This window comes from Choloepus didactylus, chromosome 5, assembly GCF_015220235.1.
Source record: "Choloepus didactylus isolate mChoDid1 chromosome 5, mChoDid1.pri, whole genome shotgun sequence".
Lineage (NCBI taxonomy): Eukaryota > Metazoa > Chordata > Mammalia > Pilosa > Megalonychidae > Choloepus > Choloepus didactylus.
Genome location: NC_051311.1, coordinates 10,513,067 through 10,532,100, shown reverse-complemented (window position 1 = coordinate 10,532,100; position 19,034 = coordinate 10,513,067). Strand labels below are relative to the sequence as shown.

Sequence of the window (19,034 nt, the reverse complement as noted above, 5' to 3'; positions counted from 1 at the left end):
TCAAGAAAAAGATACCATTTTCAATAGCAACTAAAAAAATCAAGTACCTAGGAATAAACTTAACCAAAGATGTAAAAGACCTATACAAAGAAAACTACATAACTCTACTAAAAGAAATAGAAGGGGACCTTAAAAGATGGAAAAATATTCCATGTTCATGGATAGGAAGGCTAAATGTCATTAAGATGTCAATTCTACCCAAACTCATCTACAGATTCAATGCAATCCCAATCAAAATTCCAACAACCTACTTTGCAGACTTGGAAAAGCTAGTTATCAAATTTATTTGGAAAGGGAAGATGCCTCGAATTGCTAAAGACACTCTAAAAAGAAAAACGAAGTGGGAGGACTTACACTCCCTGACTTTGAAGCTTATTATAAAGCCACAGTTGCCAAAACAGCATGGTACTGGCACAAAGATAGACATATAGACCAATGGAATCGAATTGAGAATTCGGAGATAGACCCTCAGATCTATGGCCGACTGATCTTTGATAAGGCCCCCAAAGTCACTGAACTGAGTCATAATGGTCTTTTCAACAAATGGGGCTGGGAGAGTTGGATATCCATATCCAAAAGAATGAAAGAGGACCCCTACCTCACCCCCTACACAAAAATTAACTCAAAATGGACCAAAGATCTCAATATAAAAGAAAGTACCATAAAACTCCTAGAAGATAATGTAGGAAAACATCTTCAAGACCTTGTATTAGGCGGCCACTTCCTAGACTTTACACCCAAAGCACAAGCAACAAAAGAGAAAATAGATAAATGGGAACTCCTCAAGCTTAGAAGTTTCTGCACCTCAAAGGAATTTCTCAAAAGGTAAAGAGGCAGCCAACTCAATGGGAAAAAATTTTTGGAAACCATGTATCTGACAAAAGACTGATATCTTGCATATACAAAGAAATCCTACAACTCAATGACAATAGTACAGGCAGCCCAATTATAAAATGGGCAAAAGATATGAAAAGACAGTTCTCTGAAGAGGAAATACAAATGGCCAAGAAACACATGAAAAAATGTTCCGCTTCACTAGCTATTAGAGAGATGCAAATTAAGACCACAATGAGATACCATCTAACACCGGTTAGAATGGCTGCCATTAAACAAACAGGAAACTACAAATGCTGGAGGGGATGTGGAGAAATTGGAACTCTTATTCATTGTTGATGGGACTGTATAATGGTTCAGCCACTCTGGAAGTCAGTCTGGCAGTTCCTTAGAAAACTAGATATAGAGCTACCATTCGATCCAGCGATTGCACTTCTCGGTATATACCCGGAAGATCGGAAAGCAGTGACACGAACAGATATCTGCACGCCAATGTTCATAGCAGCATTATTCACAATTGCCAAGAGATGGAAACAACCCAAATGTCCTTCAACAGATGAGTGGATAAATAAAATGTGGTATATACACACGATGGAATACTACGCGGCAGTAAGAAGGATCGATCTGGTGAAACATATGACAACATGGATGAACCTTGAAGACATAATGCTGAGCGAAATAAGCCAGGCACAAAAAGAGAAATATTATATGCTACCAATAATGTGAACTTTGAAAAATATAAAACAAATGGTTTATAATGTAGAATGTAGGGGAACTAGCAGTAGAGAGCAATTAAGGAAGGGGGAACAATAATCCAAGAAGAACAGATAAGCTATTTAACGTTCTGGGGATGCCCAGAAATGACTATGGTCTGTTAATTTCTGATGGATATAGTAGGAACAAGTTCACGGAAATGTTGCTATATTATGTAACTTTCTTGGGGTAAAGTAGGAACATGTTGGAAGTTAAGCAGTTATCTTAGGTTAGTTGTCTTTTTCTTACTCCCTTGTTATGGTCTCTTTGAAATGTTCTTTTATTGTATGTTTGTTTTCTTTTTAACTTTTTTTTTCATACAGTTGATTTGAAAAAAGAAGGGAAAGTTAAAAAAAAAAAAAGAAAAACAAGGAAAAAAAAAAAAAGATGTAGTGACCCCTTGAGGAGCCTGTGGAGAATGCAGGGGTATTCGCCTACCCCACCTCCATGGTTGCTAACATGACCACAGACATAGGGGACTGGTGGTTTGATGGGTTGAGCCCTCTACCATAAGTTTTACCCTTGGGAAGACGGTTGCTGCAAAGGAGAGGCTAGGCCTCCCTATATTTGTGCCTAAGAGTCTCCTCCTGAATGCCTCTTTGTTGCTCAGATGTGGCCCTCTCTCTCTGGCTAAGCCAACTTGAAAGGTGAAATCACTGCCCTCCCCCCTACGTGGGATCAGACACCCAGGGGAGTGAATCTCCCTGGCAACGTGGAATATGACTCCCGGGGAGGAATGTAGACACGGCATCGTGGGACGGAGAACATCTTCTTGACCAAAAGGGGGATGTGAAAGGAAATGAAATAAGCTTCAGTGGCAGAGAGATTCCAAAACGAGCCGAGAGATCACTCTGGTGGGCACTCTTACGCACACTTTAGACAACCCTTTTTAGGTTCTAAAGAATTGGGGTAGCTGGTGGTGGATACCTGAAACTATCAAACTACAACCCAGAACCCATGAATCTCGAAGACAGTTGTATAAAAATGTAGCTTATGAGGGGTGACAATGGGATTGGGAAAGCCATAAGGACCAAACACCACTTTGTCTAGTTTATGGATGGATGTGTAGAAAAGTAGGGGAAGGAAACAAACAGACAAAGGTACCCAGTGTTCGTTTTTAATTCAGTTGCTCTTTTTCACTCTAATTATTATTCTTGTTATTTTTGTGTGTGTGCTAATGAAGGTGTCAGGGATTGATTTAGGTGATGAATGTACAACTATGTAATGGTACTGTAAACAATCGAAAGTACAATTTGTTTTGTATGACTGCGTGGTATGTGAATATATCTCAATAAAATGATGATTAAAAAAAAGAATAACAAATTTGACAAGTATGTATAATTATACTATTAACTATTAATTTATAAAATAAATATAATATTAACTATTACTTTATGTTCTAATACAAAGAGCACAGCTTTGGAGTCATTGTCATTCAGATGTGGATTCAAATCCCAATTCTGCCATTTACTAACAAATCTGGGGTAAGGAATATGAGAAATTATATAGGTAATCCCCAAAATGTTACCCCCATTACCTGTAACCAATATGATACAAAAAAATATGTTATCCGTTAGATTGTATTCTTAACCAAAATAATCTAGAACAAAAAGTTATCCCTGGGTAGTTTAGGGTATTACTGAAAAATACTAGCATTGAGAAATTAAATTATTTGTTATAGTTTCAAGTGGGTTTAGCATCATGTTTGCATGATTTATATGGTCATTTAATTTATCTCACATGAGGGGGAAATGTGATAGCTTAGTTCTTAGTAGTATCTTACTTAGATGGATTAGAATTGCAAACAGTATAACTTGCTTCTTTTGTCAAAAAGCTAAAGACAAATGATTGAATAAATTTATTCCCTTCCAAGAAAGAGAAGGAAAAAAGAGAAAAATCCTTGTGGGGCAATGACTGATGAATGAAAGTAAGAGCACACACACACAGAGACACACACACACAGCTATGAAGTAGAAAGCTGCAAATAAATATACTACAATGCATACAGAAAAAGGACCAAGAAAACAGACAATGAAGAAATCTTTACTGTGACAGAAAAATTAGGCTTGGGGTAAATAAAAAAGGAAAGCAAAGAAAAAACAGGCTTTGGGGGAATGAGACATGACCAGTCAATCAAATGGAAGCTTAGCCAAGATACAACAAGAAAAAAGAGAATTACAAAAAGGTATGTGGAGAAATGTGTGTGTGTGTGTTTTGCATCTCACAGATAATTACAAAGACTTTTGATCATAGTAACTCCCTAAAAAAATGATTTGTATTACTCTATGATTCTCTGTATAAGTCACTCAGTTAGTGGAACACAGTCTTCTACTACTATACGAAAGCTCTAAATTATTACTAGAGAGAGAAAAAGGGAAAAGGAAATGTTCTTAACACATCAACTCACTACTTAGAGAAAGAATAGGTAAAACAAATTTCTAAAGAATAATGTTTGGCTTCAAAACATATACGTAAGAGAACATGGGATGGGGTTGAAAAGGTTGATGAATTTTTAATGTACACCCTCATTTACTCTCACTACTGGAGGATACCAGAAAACATACTAAAAACTTCTTTCTTATTTATAACATATTTCCTCAATATAACTCAAATGAATTTATACATTCTAAATATTAAAAGGGAATATTAAATTAAGCCATAGTTTTGGAATTTCAAATAGATATATAATGCATATTACTTATAATGCTCTGTATTGAGAAATCCATGTCTGTTCATTCAGTCAGAGTCAAAAATACTAAAATGGTTCTCCAGGTATGGGCAAAAATACATCATATTTCCCAGTAGCCTATAAAGATAAAGGGGACTTAAAATAATTTTTAAATGACTACCAAACAAAAACTTCTAAAAATTGGATTTTTTGAAGGTTATAAAAAAGGATTTGAATGGATATTTTAAAAACATCATAATACATAAAATGTCTGAAATTAGAAATTTTAACATATGGTCATCGAGAGTCTCTGCTTCTAGAGCTGGCTATATTCAAGGCAAACATGTATTCTGCAATTAGAGGAAGAGTTTCAAGTATACTCTTCATAGAATTGATTTAGAAAACCCAGTGGTATCTCTTCATAATAGAGATTTTGGAAAAGAGAATTTAAATTTCTAAATTCCCACTATTTCTAATATTGATTTAATGTGAATGAACAACCAAGGATGTAAACAGAGATAAAGTTCTCTCCTAAAAACTACAGGATATGACAATAGATGCAAAGGAAAAAAAAACCTATACGGTATATGCTATATAATTTTGGAACTGTAAGGCACCGGAGAGATCCCACAATTATTAAAATAAGTGATTGGATCCACTGAAAATTTCATTTAGCCATGAAAATTATAAAAGTCTTATTAGTATGACTTAAAAGTCACAGTAACAATCCTTATCCAAACTATGGTTCATATCTCCTCCATTGTGGGAAGGCTTTTCTCAAAATAATTTTATTTCACAGTGCATTTTCCTGACTATTCTTTTTTTCAGCTTCCACTCCCCAATCATCAGTTTTTATCAAAACAAAAAAATAAAATAAAATTCAAATACTCATGTTTCTATAACATGGTTTTCATTGACCAACCCTCCATTAGAAATATAAAAAAAATGATACACAGACCACTGCTAAATATTAAGAGTAAATACTATGTAAAACTAAAATCAGAGCAGGAAAATTAATTTCACGAGTGAGCACTTCACCTTGGAATCAAAATCTAACTCTTCATCTGATGCAGGCCATGAATCATCACTGCCAGGTGAGTTGGAAAGCCTTTAGAACAAAAATATACAACAATATGAGTAAGTTCTTTTCTTTTTGAAAAACCTGGGAAAAGTTGGCTATCTAAATATTAAACAATGTTTCTTGATGTAATTAAAATCTGGCCTATTAAAAAGCATTAAGTTATTTAATTCTCATTCCACTTCTCCCAAACTATGAAATACTCCAGGAAGACTCACTCTTAGTCCCATGACAAGTGCCAGCCAGGATACTGGCAAAGCCTGAGAATACTTTTCATCACCAAAGTCATGCGGGTTGAAGTGAAACTCACAACAGATGTAACTTTTCTTACCTGAAGTGGAACTAACCTGATAACCTCAAACAAGGTAGAAGGTTACATGGCCCCTTCTCCATAGTTAAAGAGCAATCTCTGTCAAAAATGTAGTCATGGTTCTTTAGCAGCATCTCAAGAGAGGGAAAGCACTGCTCCCCTACCCTCCCTTTATTCTAAGACAGCACAAGGAGTCCCTGAAATGTTTGAAAACAAAATGTACACAAGCCAAAGGACAAATTTATATGTTGTTAGTGGGACTGTTATTTCCAGAGAGAGTAAGACATTAAATATTACAAAATCCATTTTTTTTCCTATACAGGTGCTGCCTTATTCAGGCCCACATAAACTAGCAAGACCATAAAAACCTGACCAGGCACTCAGATGCCCCAGGAGAGAGACTGCTGCAAAACAGGCTCCTGGTCATTGTACCTCTCTCTCCCTAGGTGCCATCCAGGGATCTTCCTTCCTATGGACCCTCATTCCTTGATCCCTCCTTCTGCAGGGCTCAGGGGCAGCCCCAATATTTAAATCTTCACTCTATGAAGACAGATTTCTGGAACAAGGATGGGCTCAAATGGCCAAGGGTAGATGCTCTCTATGTCCCTGCTGTTGGGAAACACAGTAAATGGAGTCTCCGTAACCAACCCCCAACACAGGCATATTACCAACTAGGAATTGAAGGAAACTTCCTCAATAGGATAAAGGGCATATATGAGAAAACCACAGCTAGCACAGTTACTCAATGATGAGAGACAGAAAGCTTTTCCCCTAAGATCGGGAATGAGACAAGGATGGCCACTGTCACAGCTATTATTCAATGTTTGTTGTCCTAGAAGTTCTAGCCAGAGAAACCTGGCAAGACAAAGAAATAAAACACATCCAAATTGGAAAGGAAGGAGTAAAACTGTCATTATTGTTAAGTGATATGATTGTATACTTGGAAAATCCTGAGAAATTGAGGATGAAGGCACTTGAGCTTCAACAAATTCAGAAAATTTTCATGATAGAAGATTATTGCACACAAGTCAGTAATGTTCCTATATCCTAGAAATAACCTAGTGAAGAGACACTCAAGAAAAATTCAACTCATAATAGCAATTGAAAAAATCAAGTACCTAGGAATAAAGTTAACCAAGGTTGTAAAAGACCTCTACACAGAAAATTACATAACTTTACTAACAGAAATTCAAAAAGTACCTAAATAGGTAGAAAATTTCCATGTTCATTTGATGGGAAGACTAAATAAACATCATTAAGATGTCAATTCTACCCAAACTGATGTACAGATTCAAAGCAATTCCAACCAAAATTTCAAAAACCTATTTGCAGACTTGGAAAACCTAGTAATCAAATTTATTTGGAAGGGAAAGTGGCCTCAAATTGCTGAAAACATTCTAAAGAAGAAGAATGAAATAGGAGGATTTACACTTCCAGACTTCAAAGACTAGCATAAAGCCACAAGGGTCAAAACAGCATGGTATTGGCAGAAAGATCAACATATTATTCAATGGAATGACATCAAGAGTTCAGAAATAGACCCCCAGATCTATGGTTGCCTGATTTTTGGTTACAGCACCAAAATCCACTGAACTTATACAGAACAGTCTCTTCCACAAATCAGCTGGGAGAACTGGATAGCCATATCCAAAAGAATGAGAGGACCCATGCCTATACCCCATTCAAAAATTAACGCAAAGTGGAATAAAGATCTCAGTATAACAGACTGTACCGTAAAACTCTTCAGAGATAATCTAGGGAACCATCTTCAAGACATAGTATTGGGAGGGCACTTCTTACACCCTATACCCAAAGCATAAGCAACAAAAGAAAAAATAGATAAATGGGAACTCCTCAAAATCAAAAGCTTCTGCACCTCAAAGGAATTTGTCCAAACATTAAAGAGGCAGCCAGTGCAATGGGAGAAAATACTTGGAAACCATATATCTGATAAGAGACTGATATCCAGCCTATATAAAGAAATCCTACAACTCAATGACAACAGTATAAACAGCCCAATTACAAAATGGGCAAAAGATATGAGAAGACATTTCTCTGAAGAGGAAATACAAGTAGCTAAAAAACATGAAAAAATGTTCATATTCACTAGCTTCTAGGGAAATGCAAATTAAAACTACAAGATAGGAGGCGGGGCAAGATGGCAGACTGGTGAGCTGTATGTTTTAGTTACTCCTCCAGGAAAGTAGGTAAAAAGCCAGGAACTGCGTGGACTGGACACCACAGAGCAATCTGTCTTTGGGCATACTTCATACAACACTCATGAAAACGTGGAACTGCTGAGATCAGCGAAATCTGTAAGTTTTTGCGGCCAGGGGACCCGCGCCCCTCCCTGCCAGGCTCAGTCCCGGGGGAGGAGGGGCTGTCAGCTCCAGGAAGGAGAAGGGAGAATTGCAGTGGCTGCTCTTATCGGAAACTCATTCTACTGATTCAAACTCCAACCATAGATAGACTGAGACCAGACACCAGAGACTCTGAGAGCAGCCAGCCCAGCAGAGAGGAGGCAGGCATAGAAAAAAAACAACACGAAAAACTCTAAAATAAAAGCAGAGGATTTTTGGAGTTCTGGTGAACACAGAAAGGGGAAGGGCGGAGATCAGGCCTTGAGGCGCACATGCAAATCCCGAAGCAAGGCTGATCTCTCTGCCCTGTGCACCTTTCCTTAATGGCCCTGGTTGCTTTGTCTATTAGCATTTCAATAACCCATTAGATCTCTGAGGAGGGCCTTTTTTTTTTTTTTTTTTTTTTTAAATCCTTTTTGCTTTTTCTAAAACAATTACTCTAAGAAGCTGAATACAGAAAGCTTCAAAGAATTGAAATTTGGGCACGTCAAGTCAAGAGCAGAACTAAGAGAGCTCTGAGACAAAAGGCAATAATCCAGTGGCTGAGAAAATTCACTAAACAACACAACTTCCCAAGAAAACGGGAGTGTCCACTCACAGCCACCATCCTGGTGGACAGGAAACACTCCTGCCCATCGCCAGCCCCATAGCCCAGAGCTGCCCCAGACAACCCAGTGTGACGGAAGTGCTTCAAATAACAGGCACACACCACAAAACTGGGCGTGGACATTAGCCTTCCCTGCAACCTCAGCTGAATGTCCCAGAGCTGGGAAGGGGGAGCAGTGTGAATTAACAGAGCCCCATTCAGCCATCATTTGAGCAGACTGGGAGCCTCCCAACACAGCCCAACAGCCCAGAACTGCCCTGGGGGGACGGCACTCACCTGTGACATAGCACAGTCATCCCTCAACAGAGGACCCGGGGTGCACAGCCTGGAAGAGGGGCCCACTTGCAAGTCTCAGGAGCCATACGCCAATACCAAAGACTTGTGGGTCAGTGGCAGAGACAAACTGTGGCAGGACTGAACTGAAGGATTAGACTATTGCAGTAGCTTTAAAACTCTAGGATCATCAGGGAGATTTGATTGTTAGGGCCACCCCCCCTCCCCAACTGCCCAGAAACACGCCCCACATACAGGGCAGGCAACACCAACTACACACGCAAGCTTGGTACACCAATTGGGCCCCACAAGACTCACTCCCCCACTCACCAAAAAGGCTAAGCAGGGGAGATCTGGCTTGTGGAGAACAGGTGGCTCGTGGACGCCACTTGCTGGTTAGTTAGAGAAAGTGTACTCCACGAAGCTGTAGATCTGATAAATTAGAGATAAGGACTTCAATTGGTCTACAAACCCTAAAAGAACCCTATCAAGTTCAGCAAATGCCACGAGGCCAAAAACAACAGAAAATTATAAAGCATATGAAAAAACCAGACGATATGGATAACCCAAGCCCAAGCACCCAAATCAAAAGACCAGAAGAGACACACCTAGAGCAGCTACTCAAAGAACTAAAGATGAACAATGAGACCCTAGTACGGGATATGAAGGAAATCAAGAAGACCCTAGAAGAGCATAAAGAAGACATTGCAAGACTAAATAAAAAAATGGATGATCTTATGGAAATTAAAGAAACTGTTGACCAAATTAAAAAGATTCTGGACACTCCTAGTACAAGACTAGAGGAAGTTGAACAACGAATCAGTGACCTGGAAGATGACAGAATGGAAAATGAAAGCATAAAAGAAAGAATGGGGAAAAAAATTGAAAAAATCAAAATGGACCTCAGGGATATGATAGATAATATGAAACGTCCGAATATAAGACTCATCGGTGTCCCAGAAGGGGAAGAAAAGGGTAAAGGTCTAGGAAGAGTATTCAAAGAAATTGTTGGGGAAAACTTCCCAAATCTGCCAAACAACATAAATACACAAATCATAAATGCTCAGCGAACTCCAAATAGAATAAATCCAAAAAAACCCACTCCGAGACATATACTGATCACACTGTCAAACATAGAAGAGAAGGAGCAAGTTCTGAAAGCAGCAAGAGAAAAGCAATTCACCACATACAAAGGAAACAGCATAATACTAAGTAGTGACTACTCAGCAGCCACCATGGAGGCCAGAAGGCAGTGGCACGATATATTTAAAATTCTGAGTGAGAGGAATTTCGAGCCAAGAATACTTTATCCAGCAAAGCTCTCCTTCAAATTTGAGGGAGAGCTTAAATTTTTCACAGACAAACAAATGCTGAGAGAATTTGCTAACAAGAGACCTGCCCTACTGGAGATACTAAAGGGAGCCCTACAGACAGAGAAACAAAGACAGGACAGAGAGACTTGGAGAAAGGTTCAGTACTAAAGAGATTCGGTATGGGTACAATAAAGGATATTAATAGAGAGAGGGAAAAATATGGCAAACATAATCCAAAGAATAAGATGGCCGATTCAAGAAATGCCTTCACGGTTTTAACGTTGAATGTAAATGGATTAAACTCCCCAATTAAAAGATATAGATTCGCAGAATGGATCAAAAAAAATGAACCATCAATATGTTGCATACAAGAGACTCATCTTAGACACAGGGACACAAAGAAACTGAAAGTGAAAGGATGGAAAAAAATATTTCATGCAAGCTACAGCCAAAAGAAAGCAGGTGTAGCAATATTAATCTCAGATAAAATAGACTTCAAATGCAGGGATGTTTTGAGAGACAAAGAAGGCCACTACATACTAATAAAAGGGGCAATTCAGCAAGAAGAAATAACAATCGTAAATGTCTATGCACCCAATCAAGGTGCCACAAAATACATGAGAGAAACATTGGCAAAACTAAAGGAAGCAATTGATGTTTCCACAATAATTGTGGGAGACTTCAACACATCACTCTCTCCTATAGATAGATCAACCAGACAGAAGACCAATAAGGAAATTGAAAACCTAAACAATCTCATAAATGAATTAGATTTAACAGACATATACAGGACATTACATCCCAAATCACCAGGATACACATACTTTTCTAGTGCTCACGGAACTTTCTCCAGAATAGATCATATGCTGGGACATAAAACAAGCCTCAATAAATTTAAAAAGATTGAAATTATTCAAAGCACATTCTCTGACCACAATGGAATACAATTAGAAGTCAATAACCATCAGAGACTTAGAAAATTCACAAATACCTGGAGGTTAAACAGCACACTCCTAAACAATCAGTGGGTTAAAGAAGAAATAGCAAGAGAAATTGCTAAATATATAGAGACGAATGAAAATGAGAAGACAACATACCAAAACCTATGGGATGCAGCAAAAGCAGTGCTAAGGGGGAAATTTATAGCACTAAACGCATATATTAAAAAGGAAGAAAGAGCCAAAATCAAAGAACTAATGGATCAACTGAAGAAGCTAGAAAATGAACAGCAAACCAATCCTAAACCAAGTACAAGAAAAGAAATAACAAGGATTAAAGCAGAAATAAATGACATAGAGAACAAAAAAACAATAGAAAGGATAAATATCACCAAAAGTTGGTTCTTTGAGAAGATCAACAAGATTGACAAGCCACTAGCTAGACTGACAAAATCAAAAAGAGAGAAGACCCATATAAACAAAATAATGAATGAAAAAGGTGACATAACTGCAGATCCTGAAGAAATTAAAAAAATTATAAGAGGATATTATGAACAACTGTATGGCAACAAACTGGATAATGTAGAAGAAATGGACAATTTCCTGGAAACATATGAACAACCTAGACTGACCAGAGAAGAAATAGAAGACCTCAACCAACCCATCACAAGCAAAGAGATCCAATCAGTCATCAAAAATCTTCCCACAAATAAATGCCCAGGGCCAGATGGCTTCACAGGGGAATTCTACCAAACTTTCCAGAAAGAACTGACACCAATCTTACTCAAACTCTTTCAAAACATTGAAAAAAATGGAACACTACCTAACTCATTTTATGAAGCTAACATCAATCTAATACCAAAACCAGGCAAAGATGCTACAAAAAAGGAAAACTACCGGCCAATCTCCCTAATGAATATAGATGCAAAAATCCTCAACAAAATACTTGCAAATCGAATCCAAAGACACATTAAAAAAATCATACACCATGACCAAGTGGGGTTCATTCCAGGCATGCAAGGATGGTTCAACATAAGAAAAACAATCAATGTATTACAACACATTAACAAGTCAAAAGGGAAAAATCAATTGATCATCTCAATAGATGCTGAAAAAGCATTTGACAAAATCCAACATCCCTTTTTGATAAAAACACTTCAAAAGGTAGGAATTGAAGGAAACTTCCTCAACATGATAAAGAGCATATATGAAAAACCCACATCCAGCATAGTACTCAATGGTGAGAGACTGAAAGCCTTCCCTCTAAGATCAGGAACAAGACAAGGATGCCCGCTGTCACCACTGTTATTCAACATTGTGCTGGAAGTGCTAGCCAGGGCAATCCGGCAAGACAAAGAAATAAAAGGCATCCAAATTGGAAAAGAAGAAGTAAAACTGTCATTGTTTGCAGATGATATGATCTTATATCTAGAAAACCCTGAGAAATCAACAATACACCTACTAGAGCTAATAAACAAATTTAGCAAAGTAGCGGGATACAAGATTAATGCACATAAGTCAGTAATGTTTCTATATGCTAGAAATGAACAAACTGAAGAGACACTCAAGAAAAAGATACCATTTTCAATAGCAACTAAAAAAATCAAGTACCTAGGAATAAACTTAACCAAAGATGTAAAAGACCTATACAAAGAAAACTACATAACTCTACTAAAAGAAATAGAAGGGGACCTTAAAAGATGGAAAAATATTCCATGTTCATGGATAGGAAGGCTAAATGTCATTAAGATGTCAATTCTACCCAAACTCATCTACAGATTCAATGCAATCCCAATCAAAATTCCAACAACCTACTTTGCAGACTTGGAAAAGCTAGTTATCAAATTTATTTGGAAAGGGAAGATGCCTCGAATTGCTAAAGACACTCTAAAAAAGAAAAACGAAGTGGGAGGACTTACACTCCCTGACTTTGAAGCTTATTATAAAGCCACAGTTGCCAAAACAGCATGGTACTGGCACAAAGATAGACATATAGATCAATGGAATCGAATTGAGAATTCAGAGATAGACCCTCAGATCTATGGCCGACTGATCTTTGATAAGGCCCCCAAAGTCACCGAACTGAGCCATAATGGTCTTTTCAACAAATGGGGCTGGGAGAGTTGGATATCCATATCCAAAAGAATGAAAGAGGACCCCTACCTCACCCCCTACACAAAAATTAACTCAAAATGGACCAAAGATCTCAATATAAAAGAAAGTACCATAAAACTCCTAGAAGATAATGTAGGAAAACATCTTCAAGACCTTGTATTAGGAGGCCACTTCCTAGACTTTACACCCAAAGCACAAGCAACAAAAGAGAAAATAGATAAATGGGAACTCCTCAAGCTTAGAAGTTTCTGCACCTCAAAGGAATTTCTCAAAAAGGTAAAGAGGCAGCCAACTCAATGGGAAAAAATTTTTGGAAACCATGTATCTGACAAAAGACTGATATCTTGCATATACAAAGAAATCCTACAACTCAATGACAATAGTACAGACAGCCCAATTATAAAATGGGCAAAAGATATGAAAAGACAGTTCTCTGAAGAGGAAATACAAATGGCCAAGAAACACATGAAAAAATGTTCAGCTTCACTAGCTATTAGAGAGATGCAAATTAAGACCACAATGAGATACCATCTAACACCGGTTAGAATGGCTGCCATTAAACAAACAGGAAACTACAAATGCTGGAGGGGATGTGGAGAAATTGGAACTCTTATTCATTGTTGGTGGGACTGTATAATGGTTCAGCCACTCTGGAAGTCAGTCTGGCAGTTCCTTAGAAAACTAGATATAGAGCTACCATTCGATCCAGCGATTGCACTTCTCGGTATATACCCGGAAGATCGGAAAGCAGTGACACGAACAGATATCTGCACGCCAATGTTCATAGCAGCATTATTCACAATTGCCAAGAGATGGAAACAACCCAAATGTCCTTCAACAGATGAGTGGATAAATAAAATGTGGTATATACACACGATGGAATACTACGCGGCAGTAAGAAGGAACGATCTGGTAAAACATATGACAACATGGATGAACCTTGAAGACATAATGCTGAGCGAAATAAGCCAGGCACAAAAAGAGAAATATTATATGCTACCACTAATGTGAACTTTGAAAAATGTAAAACAAATGGTTTATAATGTAGAATGTAGGGGAACTAGCAGTAGAGAGCAATTAAGGAAGGGGGATCAATAATCCAAGAAGAACAGATAAGCTATTTAACGTTCTGGGGATGCCCAGAAATGACTATGGTCTGTTAATTTCTCATGGATGTAGCAGGAACAAGTTCACTGAAATGTTGCTATATTATGTAACTTTCTTGGGGTAAAGTAGGAACATGTTGGAAGTTAAGCAGTTATCTTAGGTTAGTTGTCTTTTTCTTACTCCCTTGCTATGGTCTCTTTGAAATGTTCTTTTATTGTATGTTTGTTTTCTTTTTAACTTTTTTTTTCATACAGTTGATTTGAAAAAAGAAGGGAAAGTTAAAAAAAAAAAAAAAAAAGAAAAAAGACAAACAAGGAAAAAAAAAAAAAAAAGATGTAGTGCCCCCTTGAGGAGCCTGTGGAGAATGCAGGGGTATTCGCCTACCCCACCTCCATGGTTGCTAACATGACCACAGACATAGGGGACTGGTGGTTTGATGGGTTGAGCCCTCTACCATAAGTTTTACCCTTGGGAAGACGGTTGCTGCAAAGGAGAGGCTAGGCCTCCCTGTATTTGTGCCTAAGAGTCTCCTCCTGAATGCCTCTTTGTTGCTCAGATGTGGCCCTCTCTCTCTGGCTAAGCCAACTTGAAAGGTGAAATCACTGCCCTCCCCTCTACGTGGGATCAGACACCCAGGGAAGTGAATCTCCCTGGCAACGTGGAATATGACTCCCGGGGAGGAATGTAGACCCGGCATCGTGGGATGGAGAACATCTTCTTGACCAAAAGGGGGATGTGAAAGGAAATGAAATAAGCTTCAGTGGCAGAGAGATTCCAAAACGAGCCGAGAGATCACTCTGGTGGGCACTCTTACGCACACTTTAGACAACCTTTTTTAGGTTCTAAAGAATTGGGGTAGCTGGTGGTGGATACCTGAAACTATTAAACTACAACCCAGAACCCATGAATCTCGAAGACAGTTGTATAAAAATGTAGCTTATGAGGGGTGACAGTGGGATTGGGAATGCCATAAGGACCAAACTCCACTTTGTCTAGTTTATGGATGGATGTGTAGAAAAGTAGGGGAAGCAAACAAACAGACAAAGGTACCTAGTGTTCTTTTTTACTTCAATTGCTCTTTTTCACTCTAATTATTATTCTTGTTATTTTTGTGTGTGTGCTAATGAAGGTGTCAGGGATTGATTTAGGTGATGAATGTACAACTATGTAATGGTACTGTAAACAATCGAAAGTACAATTTGTTTTGTATGACTGCATGGTATGTGAATATATCTCAATAAAATGATGATTAAAAAAAAAAAAAAAAAAAAAAAAACTACAAGATACCATTTCACACCAATAAGAATGGCTGCCGTTAAATAACCAGGAAACTAAAAATGCTGGAGAGGATGTGAAGAAATTATAATTCTTATTCATTGCTGGTGGGAATGTATAATGGTACAGCCGATGTGGAAGACAGTTTGGCATTTCCTCAGAAAACTAGATATCAAGTTACCCTATGATTCGGCAATTTCACTTCTCCGTGTATACCCAGAAGATCTGAAAGCAGTGACACGAAAAGACATCTGCACACCTATGTTCATAGCGGCACTGTTCACAATTACCCAAGGTGGAAACAACCCAACTGTCCTTCAAGAGATGAGTGGATAAACAAAATGTGGTATATACATATGATGGAATACTATACAGCAGTAAGAAGGAACAAGGTCCTGAAACATATGAAAACATGGATGAACCTTGAAGACATAATGCTGAGTAAAATAAGTCAGACAGAAAAGGAGAGATACTGTCTGTTACCACTACTATGAACTCCCTGAACAATATAAAATCAGTGCCTTATAATGTAGAATATAGGGCACCTAGAGATAGAAGCTAATGAAGGGGGAATGATAACCTAGTATGTACAGACATTCTTAATGACAGTGAACTTAAATGTATGGGAATGGACAGGGGTGATGACTCTTCATTATTGAGACTGTAAGTATTCATTGCCACATTGAAGGCAAACATGATTGAAAGGGTTTGTTTAAAGATATGTATCCTACAAGTGCTTGCATGATCTACTTCTAAGGCATGACACTGGTACAAAGAGTTAACAACAGAACGGGATATGGGAAAAACTACGTATTGCATATTACAGACTACATATGAATATTATAGACTGCATTTAATAGGAATACCTTACCAGTACCACACTGATACCAGGGTTAAATAACTAGGGCTGGTGAGCGCTTTGGGATAATTTGGGTTATGATAATTGTTTAAAATTTGACAGTTATGAGTGTACAACTAAGTAAAGATAATGTGAGGCACAGATTGCTTATCTTGGACAGAATATATGTTACATGAAATTAGGAACCCCATGCTTAATAAGTCAAGCTCTTGATCTTGAGGCTTACTCAGTGAAACTAATGGTTGTAAAGAGGTAGCTAAACCCACCTGTAATAACACCTAGGAGTCATGTCCAGAGAACCTCTTTGCTGTTCAGATGTGGCCTTTCTCTCTCTAAGCCCAAGTCTGCAAATAAATTCATTAACCTACCCCCTTTGTAGAACATGACTCCTGCGGGAGTGAATCTCTCTGGCAAAATGGGACATGAGTCCTAGGAATGAGCCAGGCCCTGGCATCGAGTACTTGAGAATGCTTTTTTGAACAAAAAGGGGTAAAACAGGAAAAAAATAAGGTTTCAGTGGCTAAGAGATTTCAAATAGAGTCAAGAGGCTATCCTGGAGGTCAATCTTATGCAAGTTTCAGGTAGATATTTCAAATGCCAACCGTATGCCAAGCCCTAACCAATAGTAGTCTCCAAAATACTAATGAATACCTAGGTCTCTATCTGAGACCCTATAAAAAGTTTCACTAAGTTTACTTTTCAGAAACTTAAATAATCCCCAGAGTATTCTTATGGCAGATAAGTCCAAAAACCGAGAGGCAATAGCCTCTCCAAGAACATCAACCAGATGCATGCCCCTTCCCCATAATGTCTACACTGCTTTTAATATAAGCAAGTTAGGCTGGTGACTGCCCAGATATCACTGAAGATTGAGACAGTGATCAAACAAGAAAGAGGGGGTAGCAATTGACAAGACAGGATTTAACAAAGGATTACAAACACTGAATATTTATAGTTTTCTTGTTTGTTTGTTTCTAGGGTACTAGAATAGCTAGAAGGAAATAAATGACATGGTGGAACTGTAGCATATAAGATGCTTTGAACATTGCTCTATAGCAGTTTGTTAAATTATAATTTGAAAGTCATCACATTTCTGTATATATATTGTTTTTCACAATAAGAAAATAACTGAAATTGTGGAATAGTAATAAATAACATTCTTTGAAATTTGCTCTATACCTAATTGCTAAATTGTATTTTGAAAGTCATCACCTTTCTGTATATGTGATAAAAAATGTTTAAAAAATTCAGTATTGCATCATAAAGTAAAATAAAACTAGATTCACACTTTACAAAATCATTAACATGAGATCATATGACAAAAAATCAGATTAAAAATCACAAGCATCAACCAATATCATAAAAGAATATGAATCCTGCTACATCCTGGTTTTCATGTTGCACTATCAGAAAAAAACTATTTGCTCCTATCTGATGATTTGTGTGTATATTTTTTACCATATAAAAATAATCATAAGTTAATCCTTTTCCTATTAATTAGTCTCTCTGACACAAGTGGTTGTTACCACTCTAGAACACCACTGAGGTTTAAAAAAAGAAAGAACTACTGTACCTTTTTGCCTTATCCACTGCATGTATATTTGCTTCTTTCTTTGTTAAAAATTCTACCATTTGCTCTTTCTTTTCTCTTATGGCAAGTAGGAGTGGTATGAGGTCATCCTGAAAATTAGTGAAAACAGTTTATAATTTACAAAATTCACTATTTGTCAAGTGAACTTAAAACCTTAAAAAGATCACTTCCCTTCCTATTAAAAGTTCCTTGTAATTGTGGTATTTGAACAAACTGTACAAGTTAATTTTTTAGGAAATATAGATCTTACAACTTCTAAACATCTCTTCCCTTGGTCTCAAATGGAATTTGAGGTTTAAAATGAAGTCAGTATTGTCATGTACCCTCTGGCCTGATCTGCTGCAGTCCTAACCACATCTGCTTCATTCATATCTCTAGTTGAAGTCTGGACTCTTTTTCAGCTTTTTTAACAGTTGCTATATATTCTAATAGTGACATTCGTATCTGCCAAATTCTACCTCTGAGTTCCAGGTGTCACATGGACCTGGTAGGTTTGCATAGGTTTGCATGAAATACAACACATCCCAAAGTAATTTGGACAGAGAATAAAAATATATATGCAGGTTCCCCTGAGGAGCTGGGAGAAAATGCAGAGGTGTTGGGCTTCCTACCCTGGATTATTGCTGATGTTCTCACAGACATTGAGGACTGGCCATTGGATGTGCCGAGCCCTCTATCACCAGACTTGCCCTTATGAAGCTTCTTACTGCATAGGAGATACTAAACCTGCTTCTAATGGTGCCTGAGTCTCCCCAAGCACCTCTTTGTTGCTTAGAAGTGGCCTCTCTCTCTAGCTAAATAAAATCAGTGGGTGAACTCACTGCCCTCCCCTCTACACTGACTCCCAGCTGTGTAAATCTCCCTGGCAACATGGGATATGAATCCAGGGCATGTACTTGGACCTGACATCATGGGATTGAGAACATCTTCTTGACCAAAAAGGGGATGAAAAA

General features: G+C 37.8%; 1 protein-coding gene across 5 annotated transcripts in view; it reads left to right on the top strand.

Moving 5' to 3' along the window:
* Window positions 1-19,034, top strand: part of LOC119535544 (ankyrin repeat domain-containing protein 26-like) — a 961,331-nt gene that overhangs the window by 278,126 nt on the left and 664,171 nt on the right. The window lies entirely within an intron of this gene.